Source organism: Chelmon rostratus, chromosome 23 (genome assembly GCF_017976325.1).
Source record: "Chelmon rostratus isolate fCheRos1 chromosome 23, fCheRos1.pri, whole genome shotgun sequence".
Lineage (NCBI taxonomy): Eukaryota > Metazoa > Chordata > Actinopteri > Chaetodontiformes > Chaetodontidae > Chelmon > Chelmon rostratus.
This window is the reverse complement of record NC_055680.1, coordinates 8,915,825-8,934,536: the sequence shown is the minus strand read 5'-3', so window position 1 is coordinate 8,934,536 and position 18,712 is coordinate 8,915,825. Positions and strand designations below refer to the sequence as shown.

Genomic DNA, 18,712 nt, shown 5'->3' with positions numbered 1-18,712 from the left:
CTCACCCACGCACACACCCACAGACACACACTCCCACAGCTCTTTAACACAAATCTTCTCACTAAAATAGCCATGTCCAAGTGCACATTCCTGCAGTGGACTGGACTGGAGAGGGGGGGGTCCAAGAGAGTTGGGAAAGTGGGACCTCGCTGAGTGACGTCACCCCTCCTCCACCTCTCTCTCTCTCTCTCTCTCTCTCTCTCTCTCTCTCTCTCTCTCTCTCTCTCTGCCTGAGGTTTTAGTCCGTGCTCGGGTCTCGGCAAAGAGAGAGAAAAGAGACAGACTGACTGACTGACTGATTGAGAGACACAGAGAGAGTGAGAGAAGGAGAGAAAAAGAGAGGGAGAGACAGAGAGAGAGAGAGAGAGAGAGAGAGAGAGAGAGGGAGGGAGGGAGGGAGAGAGAGGGGGCTGTGTGTCCCAGCCACACCGCACTCTTCAAACACAACCACAGTCTCGCCACGTTCAATTCAATGAAGATCTGACGAGCGCAGCACAGGCAGACCCGGACCCAGAGAATACACAGAACACGCGCTCCACGTGCGCGCTTTTCGTCCCGTCGCATGCAGATCGCTCACGCGCTGATGACGGACAACTCGAGGAAAGACGCGAAATAAGAGCGAAGCAACCTGGAGGAGGAGGCGGGGAAGAGGAAGAACCTGAGGACGGATTTCTTTCCTCCACGTTATAGGACTCGACTGTCATTACTGGATGTAACACGCGAGAAAAAAAAAAACTCTCGACTTCTCTTTCTGCAGCTTAGAAAAGAAAAGAAAGGAGGAGAGACTGAGTTTGAAACTGGCCGCAACATGGTGATAAGGTAAGAGTGTTTGGCGAGCCTGTGAGTTTGGAGGTTGTGACGGTCGGGGCTGAAGTCGCTGCCGCAGTGATTTCAGGTGTGCGGAGCCGAGTGAAGTTGGTTCAAACATACTAGCTGAAAGCAGTCATATTCTCCTAATGTGTGTGTGTGTGTGTGTGTGTGTGTGTGTGTTGGCTGGCGTGTTCAGGTGCCGCTGTGTTTACGCCTCAATATTGTTTTTACGCATAGTTTATTATTGTGCCCGCGCGCAGTCCTGGAGATACAGTAGCGCTCCCCGAGCCACACTGCAGGAAGTAACCCGGCGTGAAATGCCTTCATTAGCTGCTTTAATTTCTATTTTGAATATGTACCTGGACATAAGGTACCTCGTTGAATGTGCAGGTGGAGTGCTTCTGCCGTGGTGTGGCGTTTGTGTGGAGGTTTGGGGAGGTGACCAGTGTTAAAAGCGGTCTAATTGTCCATAAATCCTCACCGCACATTGTAAGAAATAAATGATAATAATGCCTAAATATTGCGTTTTGAGTAGGGTGGTTGGCTGCAGTTGGTTTGTCATAAAAAAGCGCAAAAAAGCGACCAGCTCCAACATGTTATTTTAAGCTCCCTTTAAGCTGTGGCGCTGTCATGTAAATACAGTCCATTTAGCGCAGCCTTTTGGAGTTGTGGAAGCCTTTCCCTGCGAATCTATTGTGAAGAATTTTCAAAGCGCATTCCTGCAACTCTCCAGAGATCCCACATCTCATTTGTCTTATTTTTAGAAGGCTTTTTTTTCTTTCTTTCTTTTTATTATTATCGCGGGTTTTAAAAGTTGACTGTGCTTTTTAAACAGCTCACGTGTTTGGTTAAAAAAAAAGAAAGAAAGAAAGAAAGCAGCTGATATCAGTAAGGCAGGCAGAGAGTTAGTCAGTCACGCAACCGCTCTGTCAATCAGGTGAAAGTGAAGCTTTATTTCCAGCAGAGCTGTGCGCACCACCTGTGCTCAGTGTGCCAGTTGGGCCACTAGGGGACTCATTCTCCCCAGTCAGGGAGAGGAATGCAGTCGAGAGGGGCTAAAAGCCGGGAAGATTTTGAAGACTATGCCAAGGCACCTTCTACTATCCCCAGATTTTACATTATAACATAAACAGACCTTGTGGTGTCAAAAGCTCACAAAATAATCCATCAGCTTGCTGAAAATTAAGAATTTGCAAGCTGCAATTCATGTTAGAAGGCATTCAGATGTAAAAAAACAAAAACAAACATTATGCATGTGGAGCACTAAAAAGAGGATTATTGTAATATATTGCTGTGTAAGCTGAATGAAAAGGCAGTGATCGAAGGTGGAGTAGGCTACTGAGCTGTTTGAAGGGCAAGCTAGTGTGTGAGTGTGTGTGCGTGTGTTTTTGCGGGCAAATTAGCGTGCATGTGTGTTTGCTCAAGCAATTCCCAGTGTATCGTCAGCAAGCACGGTGGGAGAGCTCAGCCCAGCACCTCCACTGTCCTGCGTGTTTTACAGTTCCCAGCTCAGACAATTAGCACTTGCCCAATTTTGACACAGCGCAATTAACGCTGTCACCACACGTTCGATTTCCAATTTCGCTGTTGCGACGGCAGCGCTCAAAAGAGGAGACAAAAAGGACGTGCACCAAGGTGGTGCTCGCTTAAACTGCTGCCACCCGAAGTCGCTGAGTGGAGCAAAGTGTCTCGGCTGTGAAAAAGCGACACTGACGCGGCCATCTTCTCTCAAACCCCCAGCATCACCCGGTGTTTTTTTTCCACCCTCCAACATATTTTTTGGGGAAAAATCTGGATGCAAATTGTAAAAAAGTGTAAAGGAAAGGAAAGGAGTGGGGCAAGCTTCTGTGTGTGTGTGTGCGTGTGTGAAGGATACAAACAGTTCATCACATGCACGCCATTAAACTGAAAAATGATTTAAGGGTTTTGTGAGAGAGAGGCCATTTCTGCTGCCCTGATGATCTCTTCTCCTGTTTTTGGTGCCTGAAACACATTCTGGGATCAGATCCCACAGTTTCGCCGGTGTCCAGAAGGGACAGCAGGGTATTTTCAAGAATGAACGTGAGAGAGAGAAGTCATCCGTGTCTTCAGATGTCCTTTTTGTTGTTGTTTTATTTCACGGATATACGCTCACCTGGCGAGGTGTTTTTAAGTGCCCCTACATTTGCAGGTTAAGTGTTCAGCTCATTGGTGTTAGCACACTCACAGCAGCGCGATTAATGTAACGGAGGCCTCTTGAAGGACTACGGGAGTTTTCTGCGTTTCTTTCTCTTTGGCACGAAGCCGAGCGCTCTTAAAAACAAGTGTGCCTGCACCTCACGGTCCTATTGTCTTAGCACAGCCAAGTAGCTCTGACTCACTGGTTTATTTTCAAGAGCAGACCAAAAAAAAAGGACTGAGAAAAAAGTTTTGTTTTTTTTTCCTATCAGTGTGTACGTACGTGTGTGACTATGCCTGTGTGTGAACACTACTTCAGGAATTCCAAGGCCAGGGCCCCCATTACAAGTGTGGAATGAGAAATCAACACTTACATTACAAAAATGGATACGTAAACACAGAGGCCACAATTATCAGGCGCCGCGGTGTTGGAACTGGAGGAGATGGAGTGCCAATAGGTCTGTTAGCAATCACCCCCCTCGCTGCCTGCCCTCTGTAATCCAGTGGGTGTATTCTAGCTTATTTTGCGCCAGCAACGGCCCTTAACAACTACCCACTGACTGGCAGGCCGGCTGGCTAGCTGGCAGGGTGGGTGGTTGGCGGATGCAGGGGAAGTTTGACTGGTAGAGGTCATATCTTAGGAAAAAGGAGGCAGGAGGGTAGCGAGGTGTGTGCCCATGTGTCGTATCAGTGTTGGCATGTGAGCAGTGCGCCGTGTGCGTGCGTGTGCGCGAGCATTTTGTGCATCTTGCAGTTCGCGTTCCTCGTGTGCATCAACCGGTGCGTGCGCCTGTGCGTCAGGGGCCTCCAGCCGACTGCAAGCCCACTTCAGAGAGGCCGGGCTTGATGCATTGTGACAAATGAGAAAGCAGTTTGATTTCGCACAACACTGAGCTGCACTCCAGCATAATGAAGTGATCATGACTTTACCCTTGGTTCACTTTGGCCCCGGTCCCGCTGTGTTTTTCCCCTCTATTCAATCGCTTCACTCACTTATTTACTTGGCAAGCATTTCCTCCTGTAACCTCTAGTACTGCATAACTAGCGTCAAGGGTGGGTTGCTTGATAAAAACCACCGCTACGGGGCATTGGTTTTACACATAGGGGAACGCTGGCAGTTTTTATTGATATTCAAGTTGCCACTGGGTTGGAATAATAAGAAGCCTATTTTCACGCCCAGGCAAAAATCACCTCTACTGTCCATCACCCTGTCAGGGCAGAAAGCTGAGGCGTAAATATTATTTGGCAGTGGAGGGAGCACAGGGCTACAGCTGAGCTTGTTCTTTCCTATTTACTCTCATTTTCTCTTTTTGTTTCTCGTTTTCTTGCTGCCCTTTCTGATATTCACCTGCCTTTCTGCCTCTGATGCGCGTCATCAAACCAAACCAAAAAAAGAAAGCCTCGTGCCTTTTCCATCCCGATTTCGCTACATGTATGTCCCTCAGTGAAATTTAGCCGTCTGTGCTCTCACGCACAAAGCACAGTGTCACTTCCAACATGGTTCAACTCGGCGCCGGGTGCAGCGCGGAGTGCTTCGCCTCCAGGCTCTGCCTCCAGGCATCGCGTACGGGGGGGAGCTCCGATGTGTCAGAAACAAGGAGGGCTGCCTTTCCGCCGCAGCTGTCCTTTGCTTGCAGATTGGGTTTCAGGAGATATGATGGATGCCAAACGCCTGTAGCCAGTTGTGAAGACACAGAGGGGGAGGAGGGAGTGTGCTTGCGTGGATTTGGATCAGGGTCAGTGGCACTGGCAGAGGATTTGAATTCTGCCCTTGACCTCCATTTTGGATCATCCCCCACATCTAGCCACTGACAGCCTGTCAGTATTAGCGCTTTGACAGAGTCAGGACTAATTAGAAGAATACTAAAGACTGCGAGGGAAACAGTCTGCTTTCAGCTACTGCAAGAATGAAAGTGAGGGGTTCAAAAAAGGTGGCTGGGTGATATTTTTTAAAGACTTCAGCCTGATTGTGTTGCAACCCAAAACATTATTTCTTTTTTTATGCCCTTCCCATTGTCTCATTTTCTCTTATCTTAATTTTTGGAAAGGCTGAGAGCAGAATCCACCGAGGTTCATTTGAATAACCGGCGGAATGAGGAAATAAAAGCTGGGGGAAGAAATAGAAGTGGCGGTCGGCTCTGCGCATTCATGTCACACAGCTTTATCAAATTATTCCACAATAGCAGCCACACAAGTGATGGAATTTCAATTAAAGTATGACAGTTTTAGAATTTGTTTCTGCTCGCAAGAGAGCGAGTGGGGGTTGTGTTTCACGTGCTGGGGTGAGTGGAGAGTGGACGGCATGGAAGGCCTCGTGCGGGAGATGTATTTTCCAGCCTATATTCTCCATCTATCCAGCTCCCCTCTCACTCCCCCACCTTCCCCTCCGCCCTCCATCAAAAGGGAATGACTTAGCTGAAACACTTTTTGTTCAGAGGCACTCTGTGTTTAGAGCCTGGAGCCGGGCAGAAATGGGGTGTTATGATAAAGGTCTTTGCGACGAGAAGTCAAAAATGGAGCCTTTAGTTGATAGGCTCTTTCCAAGAACAATTACGCTACCTGCTGTGCCAAATAGAAGGTTGCAAGAGATAAGTGCAAGGGAGGGCTGCTCAGCTCAGACTGGTGGCTAGCTTGTAAACTGGGAAAGAGCACCGTATGTATGACCCTGAGGACTGTAAACAGCTTCGGGGCTGAATTTGTAACACACGCAAGCTCGCAAACACTCTTGAATGTACACACATGGCAAAAATGAGCAGAGACGCACAGAAAGAGTGCGAAAGACTGTTTAAAACTGATATAACTAATCCGAAGAACAGACAAAACATAGTGTTTGTTGCTGCAGCAGCTTGGCATGAAATTATTTGCACAAAATAGACCCGAACTTTTATCTAAAATTAAGCTTCAGAACAAAGGTGACTGAGATTTGTATTTGTTGGCCATTTGCTTTTCCACTCCCAGTGGAATTGGCAACGAGGAGAAAATTCCATTAAAAAGTGTTGTGACATTGCCACATAGCAATTTCACGAATGAGGAATGCATTTAATAGTGGATGGATTTTTCATAATTTGGAAGTCTTTCCCCAATTTGTGCCATAATTCTTGAAGTGACACGTGTTGTAATGGGATCCAGTGCCTCCAGTCCGCTCACAGCGTCTGGCACCCACATGTCCACAGAGAGATACTCGAACATTGGTGGATCGCAAGCAAAGTGAGAAATGGTTTCCAACAAAAAAACAAAAAAGACAGGGAATTTTTGACTGGTTAACATCACCAATGTGTAAAAATCTGTTCTTTATTTTTCATTTATCCTCCACATTTTTTGAATTCCAATTTACATTCCTGCATCACTGCAAGGTTAGGAGTCAATGTTTAAATTCTGTGTAACCCCGGCATTCTCTCTCTGCTCAATCTGCAATTATAGCTCGCTGCTTTGAAGAAGCCAGGCGGAACTAAAATGACTTTTCATGTCCGGTATAATGACTGCCATTTGGAAGCAGACATGGGGAGAGAGGGCGAGAGAGATAGAGCAACAGAGGAGAGAGTGAAAAGAGATGGAGGGAGGGGCGGAAGGAGGGAGAAAGGGGGGCAATCAGTAGATGAAAATGGCTTAGGTCACCTCTGGTTCTGACCAGACGGCCCAAACCAAACGCCTTTCCCTCTGCCGTTCCTCCCAGATGAATCCACCACATTTTGGTGCTTTTCTTCCCACCCTGTGCCTCTCACTGAAACTTTCACCCCTCTGTCTCCATCTTCCCTGCCATTGGTCTCCATTCATTTGCCATCAACGGAAGCTTAGCAGCTTTAAGGCGGATTACAAGATGAATTGCACAGAGCGAGGCGCCGTATATTCTCTTTAGGGTGGGCCACTACTGCCAAAGGCCAGAGCTGAGCGCCGTCACCTGGGCAAGCAGCTGGCTATCTTTTACACTTCGCTCGCTAATGAGGCCAGACAGTTGGGGCTGAAGTTATGGAGCAGGCTGGATGCTGTGTTGGTAATCTATTATTTAGACTCTCGCGGGGAGGCTGGTCTCAAGAATTTCATGCATGCATTTTGCAAAGCAAATGGTAGCCCAGGGGGAATACAAGGCTCTGTGTGGGAAAAAAAATGAGCGAGTATTAGACATTAATGTGAGTTGCAGTGTTTCCTTGTCCTGCCTATTTCAAACCTGCCAAGACCTGAAACGAAACTTTTCAGGCATTTTGTCATTTTTCCCCCCATCACACTAGAAAAGGAACGCTGCTCATACGCTTCAGCGGTGCTAGCAATGCTGACAACTCCATCCGATGCACAAGTCTTCTTTGTCTTTCTCATTCAGTGTTTCTTCCCTTCTTCCTTCCTGCCTTTATCTCTTTGCTCGTTGTGATATTTTATGGATGACAGATGAAGGTTGTGCTTGCGTCTTCAAACGGCCGACATAGAAGAACGGGTATATCTTTCCGTTCCCTTTTCATGTATATTTTAGGAACTATTTCAGAGGGGTTTCGGAGAGTTGCATCACACTGGTACAGATAACACTGCGCAGACAGGACTTGTTTATATTTAGTCAGGCTAGAAAACTATGGTGCACATGACCCCATCAGTGTATTTATAGAATAATACTGCTGTTTAAATTTCCTTAGGTACCAGGAGCTGCTGTGGCAGCCTTTTAAAAACCTGCATTTCCCAACAGTCCTACTCAATTACACTGAGCATCCAAACATTAGAAGTATACTAGCCTGGCACCAGTCACAAAATCATCAAATAAGGCAATGAGGCGTCAGTATCCACTAACTTTCTCTGCCCCATGCACCCATTTAGCAATTAACTATATTTGGACCCGTGTATACGCAAATCCACAGGGAGATGAGATGGCAACAGTTAAACATAGAAAGGCAGTTTTAGGCAGAGCTATTTAGCAGACTTGGGTTACTCTGAAATGAAGTTCATGCAGAATGGCTCAAGATACCACAAATAGCTCAGAGTTATAGACGGCATAAATGAGCTACGCATACCAAAGCCCATGAAGTCACCAAGTTATTTATGACCCCACACATAGTGCAGATCTACATCATAATAATTTAATGTTGATATTTGCAAAGGCATGAAGTTGGCCATGTGACGAGCAAACGGGCCTATCGAGTCATGGAGTCCTGAGAGTTACAGTCACAGTTAAAGTACCACAGTCCAGAACCACTCTAAACCACATGATGCCATTCCATTCATTGACAAGTGTTTTCAATGACACACATACGGCCACATACGGATTCTACAGGTGCAAACTTCAAGAATACCATCAGCCACCCGTGAAATCCCCAAAACCTACAGGGTAAAGTAAACTAGAATTTCCGTGACCTTTAATTCAAAGATTTTCCGCTGAATTTCTCACGCTGTTCAAGGGAAGTCCATGTCAGGTGTGGGGCAGCGTAACCCAAGCCGCCTCACTTAATCCTCCACCTACCCCTACCTTGTCCTTGCATGTGTTCTCTCGTCCATCTACCCTAAAGAAACATTCCAGGAGAGTTTCGGCGTCGCCGTAACCGGACACCATCGTGCCTTTTGTGCGCGAGAGGGAGAGTTTGTACGTGGGAGCTGGAATGCGTGCGTACGGCCTTCTCTTTTTTCCGATCAGTGAGAGTTTAACACAACACGCTACTTGGGTTACATGATGTAAGAGGACAAATAAGCCTGAGATCAAGACCCTTAGCTGGCAAAGGTTAATATGGGGTTAGCTTTAAAATGGGATGACAAGATGCTGGACATCTGTGACCACGTACAGCGCAGGTATGAGTTTGCAGAGACTGTGGAGTTGTGAGGGGATGAGAGAGAAGGGGATGATGACAGACACACACACACACGCATTTAACACATGATTAGCAGGAGCATCGGTGCGAAAAATAGAGTCAAGGCAACAAGACGAAGAGACATCTATGGACTAATATATCGATAAAGTAATTTGGACACACAAATTCATATTTTGATGGAAACAGTGAAACTACCACTGTGGCTGTAGCTAAAACATTTAGACTTGCTGTGAAATGGCTAACTTTAAGTGTCATCCATATTTGATGGCTTGCCCCAGGTGCAGAGGAAAAAATGGTGTCAACTGCAGTCATTAAAGTATTAAGTCAGAAAGAAAGCCAATATGCATTTTAAAAAATGAATGTGGACGGATGGCGACTTAGCCGTCGACGCCGACCATCACCCCTCAAGCTTTAAATATTGCAAATGGATTTTCCTTCTGCCGTAGCTGACATTCATTCCTGTGACAGCCCGAGAAGAGTGTGTGTGTGTGTTTTACAGTACTCGGCTCTTTGTGTCACAGCCTATAGAAAGGTTCGTTTGGTAGGTCTGAAAACACATTACAATGCGATCCCTTCCTTCCCCCTCCTTCTGCTCTCTCTCCTGTCTTCCCACCCTCTGCCGTTATTTGGAAACCTTCCCGACCGTCTATTGTGATAAAGCTAAACACAAAGCTGTGAGGAGGATGTCCTGTGCTAGCTGCTGGCCATATTGTTGTCTTGCTCCTCCGCTCGGACTGCCAGCCCGCATAACGCTGCACCGGGGGATTAACCTCTGCTGCAGCTTCTTTCATATCCTATACATTTTTGTGACGGCCACTCCAGCAGAGCCACGAGGGGGAAAGTGCTGTAAATGTTGCCAAATTACTGACAGCTCCTCTGTCGCCCAACTGCATAAATACACAGTGAATGGGATAAACAAGCTCAGTCTCCCTTGCTTGTGGCTGCCTCTCGTGCAACCTTTACAGAACTAAAAGGGCATGACATTTTTTTTTTAAGACAAGTTTCGTTGGCGTTTAAGTGGGAAGTTAAATAAAGGAGAGTGTAGTTCAGTGAATGGGACATTACTACATTGTCACAGTTTGTGACCTTTCCTATTTGTTCAGACAAGCCAGGGTTTCTCTGTCAAAATGGCCTACACCGTTTGTAAGCGATTCCTCCCTTCCTGTCCCTTTTTTTTTCATATCTGCCATCTGCAGTGACTGCATGACGCCACAGCTTCTGTGTCATCAGTGACAGTGCCCTCTCTCTCTCTCTCTCACACACACTCACACACACACACACACACACACACACACACACACACACACACACACACACACACACACACAGGGCAGACAAGAGAGAGCGGAGAGGAAGAAAGGGGAAGACAGAAGAGACGGTGAAGAAAAAAAAAAAGAGAGCTCACATCCTTTAATTGTGTCTCTGAATGTCCCAGTGGACTTCATTACCCAGGCATCCTAAGAAATCTCACTTGTTTGCTCTTGGAAACATGCAAAAAGCGTTTGTAGTTCTTTTTATGTCTACAGCAGCATGAAGTGCTTCAGTCGGGATAGTCAAATTTTCTCTGTAGCACAGATCGAGGCACACTTCAAGCAGTCAGTAAAGCCAAGGATTTCTTTGCAGTCAGGAAGTTTTGATGATAATGTGCTGAGCTAATGGATCTGATGGCTGCCCTCAGCAGGCCCTCCATGCCGGAAGCAGAACTGAGGGACGTTTTCATTTAACTTGAAGAAACCGGAAACTTACTGAGCGATTTGACGAGAAAAACGTACAGTTTATTTAAATTTGTCCATATTTTAGTCATGCTAACGGACACTAAATGACAGGCTGAGGTGTCAAAACGAGCCAACTGTTAGCTAAATAACTGTTAGTTAGGCACTGGTAATAAAAGAAAAACAACAACTTTTTTCCATTTTTGTTCCATATAAAATCTAATATAATATCCCAGATTTTAATATACAAATTTTTCCTGCAGAGTGACATGAGGCATTTCATAAACTGCCATGTTTGGGAAAATAACACCCTTTCTTTCATGATTTAAAGGCAAATATTAGTGACACTTTCAGCTTCCGTAGACCTTACCGGCGGATTGGAGGTAATTTTTGACTTCATTAAATTCGAGGCTAAAAATCTACTGCATCTCTGCATAAAAACACAGCAGGAGAGGTGATTATCTTTGGAAATTAGCTCACTCGTTTAGAGCTGTGTGGATGCAGATGCCTCCGTTCAATGGAAGCCTATTATTCCAAACGACTCTCATTAAGCCATAGTGAAATAAGGCAAGCTGTGGAAGCAGTGAAATAAAATCTTTCAACTGGCTGTGCAGAACTCGGCAGCGGTGAGCTACGCTGTCTTCATTAAGAGCTCTGACGTCAGGAGTGAAACGCGGAAAATGACTCGGTGTCAAAGGAAAATTGTATGCAGCTGATTTCTGCCTCTCGTGCCCTATAGGAGGTTATTTAGTGTTTGTGCTCTGAGCCGAAGGAACTGACAATACAGTCTGAGCTTAATGAGTGAGTTAACACTGAGGAGCATGAGTCACAGCTGATCTATTCAGTGCAGACCTGCTGATCAGAAGCTCTTTTTAAGAACATTCATAGCAAGCTCCTTTCCTGATTAGTCAAGCTATGCTGTGCCCACTTCTGCTGTGTGTGACTCTTAGCATGGCCTGTGACACCGGTTCCCACAGACCATTAAGAAAATCCAGCCGCTTGCCATCTCCCACATCCAACACTTGTCTGCCACTGTTCCCTTCCAGGTTGTCATGAAAAGCAAAAGGCTCTGCAGTGTCTTGGCTAAGTGCTGCTGTCATCAGCTAACAGCATAGATTGCAACAGAAAGTGTCATCGACCTCCTCCCCTTTACAAAAAACACTTTTTCTTTCCTATATATCAGCACACAAATGGACGTATGGTGCTTTGTTAGCAGTATGTGAGAAATATTTTTGGTCACCTAATTTCTATTAATGTAATTAAAAGTTCAATTACAGCAAGAATTCAGCTTTGTCATTTCTTCCACAACCTTACAACAACTTTAGTGAAACTGCCAAAACTGTTGCCTGGGTTACCAAGCGAGGTCAGGTGCTGTGCTGACCCATTTAGATTGACATCCAATGCAGGTTTAGCCCGCGGCACTGTGCTGATCTGGAAGGGGTATCAGTGATGCTCACTTGGTTGCAGTTTGGCCTGTTTTGCAAAGATTTGCATCAGCTTTGCAACTGCAGTAGATGAATTATTTGCATGCACTTAACCTATAAAAAGTATTGGTAATGCAAAGATCTGTTCTTTACAAAAGGCTGACAAACACTGTCGTTATTTTGATCATTCCAGCTGAAATGACAGCACAAACCAGCGCTGCATAACTAAGCACCATGGGACCGTACAGCATCTGGATGCGTTTTTTCCCAGGATCCATTTGAAGTGTTTCACACCAGGGGAGCACAGTTAGAAGAAGTGGTGGGGAAGGGAGATTAGATGGACTCTTGTCATATGAGGAAAAATTCTGATGGGTCTCACGGTTCCCTGTGGTCTTAAAAAGACAGCAGGTGGCCTTCATTTGCATATCCCTTGAGCTTACCTCCTCCCTCTCCCTTTTGAGTTTATATATTACAATGGCCGCAGGTGGAAATAAGACGACTATCAAACCACCCTTGTGTTGAACCAGGTTCTGTAACATGCTGGCACACACACACATGCGCAAACCCAAAGTCTGTTTTTAGAGTGTTTACCAGTTTATTACTGCTCTATGATAACCTCCACCCATAGATTTGTGTGCTGTTTAGCCAGGGCCCTAAACATCAGTAGCCTGTATGAAGTGATGGAATGTACACATTAAAATTCGATCTCCTGCATCAGTACATCCAACACTGGTCAGGATGGCAACTATAAATTGTTGGCCATTATTTTCGATTAACCACACTGACACCATGGCCCATGACATTTCTTCCCTTTTTTTTTTTACCCCTGTCACAGTGGCGCCATATTTCCAGCACCATTTCATTTAGATTGTCCCGAAGCGTGATAACGCAGACCAGGACGCCTCGGGACACAAGCCACTGGCAATCTTATTAGTGGCAGAGCCGTGATAACAGTCGTCATCTACGTCCTCAGTTGGTATCTCGATCTTCAGGCACATCCTTTCCAGGGCCTGAAGAGCAGAGTCGTCATGGCGGGTGCAAAGGGGCGACGGCTTGACAGTTTATCATTGATCTGCTGAGGAAGTTTAATTCCCTGCATCCCAAGTACAGCAAACAGGATTCCCAAACCAGCAGTTCAAAAGGAAGATACAAAATGGCTGTCTCGGGTCACAAATGCAATTTGAACTTCCATGTAGAAGATGTCAACTGTCCTGGTAAAGGCTGGCGTTATTTTAGAAACCTTATGGGGAGGGGCAATGATGAAAAAGAAGTGTATCGACCCCATATGTTCATATAAACAGCCGCAGTACATTGCATGTTAATTGTTATGGGCCAGATTTGACAACCTTGAAAGCTTAATGTCATATTAAATATAATATGCAGATAGGATGGAAACAGATACGGTCAGATGCCAGCAAACATCAGGGTAAGCAGATGTACAACACAAGTGGAGCAGATATAGCGCATGACGTTGCTATCAATTGCTCATTCTTTAACATAATGGCCAAAGGAAGAAACCATTGCCAGAATTTCAGTGCTATCAGAATTATCGTCATTTAATTGTCCTCACTGTTAAGCCACTACATTATGCACATTCGCCTAACTGTCTAACTCCAGGTTTAGATATACTGAGGGCTGGCTGATATTGAAACCGGCGATAGGGCGCAGAGCCATAGCCCATTTGCAAAACAATGAGTTCAGAAGGGCAAAAGAGTAAACTGAACCAGTGAGAGCAATCCGACTGCTAAGCTCTTGTTTTGACAGTAACAAATTGTTGTGTCTGTGCGGAAAGGCCTTCTCTTTGTTCTTAATGAGTTTATTGGCAATCAATACGCCCTCCTCATCCACTGGCATGTGACACTGAGGCCGTGACCCAAGAGGGACCCCTTGGACGGTTGAGTTGAGTGGGTCAGTGAAGATTGGTAGCCGCTTGCTCATGCTGAGGCAGACAGGAATGCCCCAGTTGCACGCAGGTGAGACCAAAGCAGGAAATGAAAGAGGCTTCATTGCTGTAGCTTTTTCTGCAGAAACTAGATGGCATGCTGTTTCTCTTCACTTTGCAACCCCCTTTTGATGTGTTCCTTTTATCCGCATTTATTTCAAGGCGGTCCATTTCATATACATTCTGCAGCACATGCTAACTGATTTGGCTTGCAACCAAGTGGACCTCCCCAAAGAGCTGGGTTCGCGTCCCTGTCAAATACTTCACAAAATGCTAGTGTGCCCGTCAGTCAAAACCTCTCAGCAGAACCTCTCTTCCAGTGATTCTGTTAGCATCCTGCTGATACAAGCGCTTTTTGGGTTGTGTTTTTTCAGGAAGATGGGGCCTGGCCTCCCGGTGGGGGTCAGAGCAGTTGACCCTGCCCTGGCGAGCTCTCAGTCTGACTGCGATGATTTTATTCAGCCCCACTCAGTAGAACAGCGGGGTGTGACCCGGGTCGATGCGGCAGTGCCAAGGCTGAGCCCATTGAGAAACCCAAGGCCCTTTGAGAGGCACTGATCAAGGGTGCCGGATGTTTTTGATTCACACTGCTGAGCCTTTATGTATTCAACAGTCAAATCAGTTTGCTAAAATTGGGTTTGTTTGTCTTTTCTGGAAACATGTGATTCAATGGAGCTGGCAGGGTGCAACGGAGCCTTGCTATCCCCAAAAAAGATATAGCTTTTCTTCCATTGTTAATACCAAACACACTGTAAATGCACCCCATTCAAGGTCTGCGCCTTTTGTTATTATTTAGCCTGATACAAAGCAGAACAAAGGAGGGAGAGGAGAGGATATCTGGCAAATGAAAAGCAATTGGGCCAGGTGCCAGACTCAAGTCAAGCATGTGAGCTCAATAAAGCACACTGTATCGATTTGCGAGTTATTCATTATTTGTTTTGGATGTAGAGAAAGTTCTTTGGAAAATGATTTTGGTGTGCCGTTCAGACTCTAAAATAAATGGTTTGACAGATCATCAATGACCACAGAATATGATAGTAAATGGCCTGATATTGATTTATTTCCCAATGCCCCCCTTCTCTGCTCGTGAGCTGTTACGCTTAAAGCAAGACCAAGCACTCTCCTGAGTATTGGATTTTTGTCCACCCTGCTTTCAAATGTGAAAATGAGGATTTATTTTGTCCTGCTGCTTGAGTGATGCTTATAAGAGAGCATGGATTCAACTAGATAAATGGAGATGGAGAGAGGATATACATCACACCGCGCTTAATATCTCTCGTGACAACAAGCAGCCTTGCCGGTGGTAATATGCAAGCATCTAGGCCCTCCAAATGCAAAAATGGCAGCTTTGTTTACTGCATTCAAAATAAATGGCTGAGGCCCCGCTGTCACTCACAGATGGCACTTCCTTTGAGAAAAAAAAATTGCCGAGCCAGTGACTCGTAATAATGCGTTGGCATGGCGGCAGCCATTTTGCACAACCTCCGGAGGCGCTGATCGTCACAGAGAGGCGTTGGCATTGTCTTGGCACCGGCCCGACCCCAGGCTAGGAGTAGTAACTGATAGCCAAGCTGGAGCTTGTCAGGCCTGACGCTTATCACTTTTGACATCTGTCCACGCCATCTCTCTTCCCTCGTCTGTAGCGGGCCCCAGAACACTGACCTTGGGATCTCTTTCTGGGTTTCTCCACTGCCCCAAACCTCCCTCCCCCTCCTTCTGTGTCCTCATTTGGCACTGCTTCCGTGTGTGTTGTTTTGAGGCTATCATTTACCCTTTTAGACCTTGCGTTGTGGTCAGACATGACTTGCAAACCGATGTTCAAGTACTGACAAGCCACCTGCTTAATCTGGATTCCTTCTGCTATGCAATATTATATAGTAGATGTAGCCAGTGTCTAATTTGTAATCTGTAATCTATCTTCCCTAATAAGTCTGAGCAGCAAGGTTTGTTTATTTCGGAATTATTTATTTTAACGGAAACGTGCAAGTGATTTTTAAAGATAATTGTGTTAACTATGTTTTAACTCGAAGCTGATTTCTGCCTGCAGATGATACGGGCTGTCTTCTATTGCTGTTTTAAGCGTTCGCACCAACAAGACAAAAGTACAGAGGGGAAAAAAAAAAGGACAAGCTGCCACACACAGCCCGGCGTTGACAGGCTGACAGGAAATGTCTGACACGATGTGTTGTGAGGGAGTGCTGCTGCTGCTACTAGAGTGCCCCGTTGCTGTTCAACAGCCGAAAGAAAGGGTCAGCGTGTGGCAAGCACATCCAGACACACATATGTCTGCATGGCATCCTCAGGCAATTTGTCTTCCAGCTGACAAGAAAAATATGCTGATCAGCTTTAATGTACATTGAGGGACTGCGAGCTTAGAAGCTAATAATCTCATGCTCCTTTCCGTCTATGAAAACCAACACGAACCCCCCCGTGTTTCAGCAAGTCAGTGGTCTTGTGAGTTTGTGTGTGTGTGTGTGTGTGTGTGTGTGTGTGTGTGTGTGCATGAGGCAGCTGAGATATTAAGAGGGCTCGTTTGACTCCCACACGGATTTCAATGATAGATCATTTTTGCAGGATAGTTTTTAGCGACTGAGTCACCACTTTAATCATAATCCGCGAATCGGTTGCATTTACAGCAGAGCGTTGCATTCTCCCCATGTTACATCGCACATCCTTTTACATTATGCTCCTGTGACTCATCAGCAGCCCTCACCCCTGGCCTCCCTTATGAGGTAATTAAGCCCCTGGTTGTTTGTTTAGCTGTCTGCATGTGTGTCCTGTATAAAACACAGGGGGGGCATATGTTCTTCCTACCATAAACCCATTGAATCAGCGGGACATGAGTGGTGAGGAGGGGTCGACTGTGCATGTGTGCCTGAGTGTGCGCTCCAATTAGGCAGGCAGAAGTGTATTAGCCTCACTGGGCAACAGCCAGCTGGGAGCATCTGGAGTCGTCTTTCATACTCACCAACTTCCACACTACACACATACTTGTCCACACACACACGCAAAATTAGAAAAGATATCTATGGAACAGCAGTGTGATAAGAGAGCGTAGGTCAGGCACGGCGGGTCATATGCGCAGCTATTTAGGTCTGCCACATTTTAAGCCTCCATCACATCGCGGCCCCCACCCATGTCCCTGTCTGGAGTCCTTGTTTTAGAGTAACCGTGCCCCTCTCACGTCTCTCTCGAGAGTGGAATGCCAGCAGGAGAGAGGGGAGGACCTCATCCATTCCTGATACGCTCCCACAGACGCATCAAAGCGGTCTCGTGGGACCAGAAGAATTTAGTTTCAAAGCGGGGTCAATATCTAAAATAATCCTCACAGCCTCCTGCAATCACTCTGCTCTCTCTCTGTTTGTTTTTATTAATGGTAAGATGAGATGGCCGTTTTGGCCTCTCTTTTTATGGTCAGCATTTTGATTATTTCATTCTTTTAAACCCACTTCCCCTATTTGCCAAAGTCTTAAAACACTGCAGTTCCCTGCTGTATAAACAGTAGAGCTCTCGCTTGTTAACATCAATGACATACTTCAGCTCCCACTCACTGCGTTCCCTCTAACGTCCATCTCAGGTTCCTGCGTAGGTGCACACTCGCCACAGCACGAGATACATCACTTCCTGTGCATCACCTTAATATATTAAAAGAAATACTGCTGTCACACACAGTGGGGAGAGGAAAAAAAAACAAAAACAGAGAGACTGAGTTGGCACTCTCAGTATTTCTCCTGTAGAGAGAGCTCAGTGAGCCAGCTGAAATAGTGTTTCTCTGTGCTATTGATTAGCTGGTTAGGCCATGAAAAGCCAGGGACAAGACAGCCTCTGAGCTCCCTTCCTCTGGCTTACCACCCCATGCTTGTATGTCTGTTCTCCCACTTTTCTCTCTTTTACGCTCCAGCTTTTATACGCTTTTTCCTCCCATTTATCCCAATCCTCTTTGTGTACTGTATTTGTCGCCCTCATTCTTGTGCTATTCTTATGTGTTTTACTGTTCCGCTCACGGAGAAAAAGCCCCAGCGAGCCACTTGCCGAGTTAGATCACAGGAACCCAGCTGTTCACAGTCAAGGGCCGCTTCTTTTATTAGCCGTCAGTAGGCCGACCTGGTAGGGCAGCGAGAGGGAGAAAGAGTGGGTGGCGGGAGGAGGAGCGCAGGAGCAGTAGGGGGGCACAGATTTCCCAGCTGTTAGTCCACAAGCTCTGCCCCCCTGTCAGAGATTAAGTAGATCAGCGGGAACGCGAGCAGATACACAGCAGAGGCGAGACAAGACAGCTGACAGAAAATGGATTGAGATGCTCCTCCTTAAGGGGGATAGCAGTTGCACATGGACCAAACCTAGAGTTTTTTCCTCTTGGCTGAGGACTGTGAAGTTTTGCACACCGCTGGAATGTACAGCGGGATAAGGCACGAGCCAGCAGCCATGCAATGCCTTAATACCCCTACAAATCCCCTTCTCTTGCCTCACGCCCCTTTTATTTTTCCCTTCCATCTCACAAACCCATGCCGCCTTTGAGTCTGTGGAGGACTGTTTTACAACTGCCAGTTGTCTCGAGGGACACAAAGGACCTGAGTGTAAAATTATTTTTCGAGCTATATAACCAGACCTCCATTGTGCCATTTTTACGATATTATTTTCATTAAGATTGCGGGGATGGTTGTCTGTCTTTGTTGTGCCTCCCCTCTATCTGCTTCGATTCTAACCACAGTGGAAACAAAACCACTCAAAAGAAGTGGCAGTGATGAGAGCAGCACAGAGTGCTCCCATTTTCTATGATTAAATTTACTGTGACAAGCAAGCATGCTGTGTTTTGGCAAAACATGTTGCTGTGGGAACCCAGAAACTTCATCATTACTGAAAAAGAACGTGCAGGTTTTCTGAAGATTT

The 18,712-nt window shown here is 46.0% G+C and overlaps 1 protein-coding gene across 5 annotated transcripts in view; it reads left to right on the top strand.

Moving 5' to 3' along the window:
* The first annotated feature begins 416 nt into the window (after window positions 1-416).
* Window positions 417-18,712, top strand: part of LOC121626666 (receptor-type tyrosine-protein phosphatase delta-like) — a 130,592-nt gene continuing 112,296 nt past the window's right edge. For all 5 annotated transcript variants that reach the window (XM_041965302.1, XM_041965299.1, XM_041965301.1 and 2 more), the window contains exon 1: window positions 417-819. The gene's annotated coding sequence lies outside the window, so the exon portion shown is untranslated. The remainder of the gene's footprint in view (window positions 820-18,712) is intronic.